Below are 3,444 nucleotides of genomic sequence, written 5' to 3'. Positions count from 1 at the left end.
GCATACAACAGCTAATACTTCATCCAACTTCATTCTATGCTGATAAGTGGAAGCCTCATTCTATGGACCCATGAAGTCAATATCCCAAACATAAAAAATTTCACAGAACAACATAAGTTGTTGGGGCATCTCATCCCTCTTGGATATATTCCCAAACCTTTGGCATGGGGAGCAAGATTCACAGAAAGCAGTCTCATCCTTAAAAAGTGTAGGCCACTAGAATCCACAGTCTAAAATTTTTCTAGCAGTTCTCTGAGGTCCAAATTGTCCACCACTCTCAGAGGAGTGGCAGGCCTCTAAAATGGACTGAAATTCTGATTGTGGCACACACGTTTTATTTATTTGGTCATCATCACATCTCCATAAATATGGGTCATCCCATATATAATATTTGGACTTGTTTTTAAGCTTGTCCCTTTGATGCTTAGTAAAATTAGGAGGAAAGGTACGACTAACCAAATAATTAGCTATACGTGCGTACCAAGGAACCATCTCAGATATTGCATGCAAGCTATCAAATGGAAAAACATCATTGATAGGAGTGGAGTCACCCTTAATGTGCTCTAGGCGACTCAAGTGGTCCACCACTAAATTTTGGGAACCACTCCTATCTTTGATTTCTAAATCAAATTCTTGCAGCAACAATATCCAACGTATTAACCTTGTTTGGACTCTTTTTTAGCTAACAAATATTTTAAAGTTGCATGGTCTGAGTATACTACCACCTTAGTACCAAGTAAGTAGGCTCGAAATTTATCCAGAGAAAAAATAATAGCCAGAAGCTCTTTTTCAGTGGTAGTATAATTATATTGAGTAGTGTCTAAGGTCTTAGAAGCATATGCAATTATATAAGGGTCCTTACCTTTGCGCTGAGCCAGCGCCGCTCCTACTGCATAGTTGGAGGTGTTACACATTATCTCAAACAGCTGACTCAAGTCGGGCCCTCTCACAATAGGAGCTTGAGTCAAGGCAATCTTCAACTTATCAAACGCTTCCATGCAGTCCTCACTCAGCTCGAATTCAACGTCCTTCTGCAGCAGTCGGGATAAAGGAAATTCTACCTTACTGAAGTCCTTGATAAATCGGCGGTAGAAACCTGCATGACCAAGAAACGAACGGACTTTCCTCACGGAGGAGGGGTAAGGTAAACCAGAAATCACATCTACCTTTGCTGGATCAACTGAAATACCAGTATTAGAAACAACATGTCCTAGAATAATACCTTGTTTTACCATAAAATGATATTTTTCAAAATTTAATACAAGGTTTGAACTAACACACCTTTCTAATACTCTAGCTAAACTATCCAAGCAAAGGACGAATGAATCACCATACACACTAAAGTCATCCATAAAAACTTCCATATAGCTCTCAAGAAGATCTGAGAAAATACTCATCATGCATCTTTGAAACGTAGCCGATGCATTACATAAGCCAAAAGGCATCCTCTTGTATGCATACATTCCAAAGGGACATGTAAAAGTAGTTTTCTCCTGATCTTCAGGAGCTATATGAATTTGAAAATAGCCAGTGTAACCATCTAGAAAACAGTAGTGTGATTTACCTAACAGGCGATCAAGCATTTGATCGATGAACGGTAACGGGTAGTGATACTTGCAAGTAGCCTGGTTGAGGTGCCTATAATTAATGTACACCCTCTAGGAGTTCTACACTCTAGTTGCCATGAGTTTCCCATGCTCATTCTTCACTGTTGTAACGCCAGACTTCTTTGGTACCATATGTACTGGGCTAACCCATTCACTATCCGAGATGGGATAGATGATGTCAGCTTCAAGTAGTCTGGTCACTTCCTTCTTGACAACTTCTAAGATGGTGGGGTTCAATCGCCTTTGAGGTTGATGGATAGGCCTTGCTCCCTCTTCTAAAAATATGCAGTGCTCACAGACTTGAGGGCTGATGCCTACTATATCCGCCGTTCTGAGGGTTATCTGAAACTGTTGGTCCATCTCGGACGAGATCTTCTATGCTGGTCGAAGATGACGTGCCGGCTTGTAGGCGGTGGCCAGAGCTGTCGTGTCCAACTTGTTGAACTGGCGATGCTACTGATCCTTTGTCACCGGAGGGTGGTGGTACCTGCAAGGGACTCCGATGCTTAAGTTAGCAAGGGTATTAAGCAGGTTTTTAGTAGAATCAAAGTATGAGTTATACCTAGGTGCACCAGTGTATTTATAATGCTGAGGAATGACCTTTCTGGAGATAAGATAGTTATCTTATCTTATCTTATATTTGAGTGAAGTCATCTTATCTTCAAGGGAACCGCCCTTATCTCTATAGGCTTGTGCTGCCTTTGGATTTCGGTCGTGTTCCTTTGTTTGGCCCCTTATTGGGCTTTTCAGGTGATTTGGCCGAGCTCTTTGAGAAGAGGTCGGGTAGTCCTGACCTAAAGAGGTCGGTCGACTTGTCGTAAAACATCCCGGGTCGGACAGCTCGACCCAAGGTATGAACAGTGTCCCTGCTCGAGTGTGGTCTTCCTTTTGAGGTTGAGTCCTTAGTTTTAGGACTTCGATCCTTCTCTGGTGAAGCCGAACTCGAGCATTTTGTTGACTTCTTCTTTGTAGAGTTTCCCTTTGAATGCGGAACGTTTTCTTTAATTTTTTTGAAACAGGCATTCCTTTATTCTTTTGAAATGCACGTCTCTCTTCCTTAGGAACGTGCGAGGGTTTAATAACCCATTAATTCTTTCCTTTGCTATTTTTTCCCCTTTCTTCATTTTAAATTTAGTTTTTTCAAAGGTTTGGCTTCCGTTTCTTCTTCTCCTTTGCTCACTATAACTCCAGTCTTCTTCGTTTTTCTGTCTTTGCCTGAGCCCTTTTTTCACGCTTCTTTTCGTGGTGTCATTGGTGGTTACTAGGGCTTTCCTTGTTCGAAAGGCTTTTCTGGATTTTGCCTCTTCGCCTTCAACTTTTTCGGCGCTTCCTCCTTTTTCAGGTTGGTTCTTCTTTCTTTGACTTCTTTCGTTGTTCTTCCTTTATGCTTGCATTGTTCTATTCTTGGTAAAGTTTTGATCTGGCTTAACTTTGTGTTGGAAAGTTTGAACCTTTTTATATCGTCGTGCGTTTGCTTGTTACTGCTTTGGGAGTATCTTTTAGTTTTGAAATGGTCCTTTTAGGGCTTCTACGTGCCGTTTTATTTGTTTTCTTGTTTGTGCTCCTCTTCTATGGACTGCATGTTATTACTGAGGCTTATGAACCTGTTTTCTTCCTCAATAGATTGCTCCTTTGATGACTTTCGTCATGTTGGTAGTTTTGCTGATGAACTTCGTAGAAAATAACTCTTTTTCTGGTGGCTTATTTTGATTTTCTTCATGTCATTGCTTGTTTAGAAGAGATTATTTTTCTTCGCTAAGAGTTTTTGTTAGGGTGTAGCCTTGTAGGCTCTTTTCTGAGTCCTTACTCTATCCCTGCCTCCAAAGGATGCCCCTAG

Source organism: Arachis hypogaea, chromosome 17, assembly GCF_003086295.3.
Source record: "Arachis hypogaea cultivar Tifrunner chromosome 17, arahy.Tifrunner.gnm2.J5K5, whole genome shotgun sequence".
NCBI lineage: Eukaryota > Viridiplantae > Streptophyta > Magnoliopsida > Fabales > Fabaceae > Arachis > Arachis hypogaea.
This window is presented reverse-complemented; position numbering follows the sequence as displayed.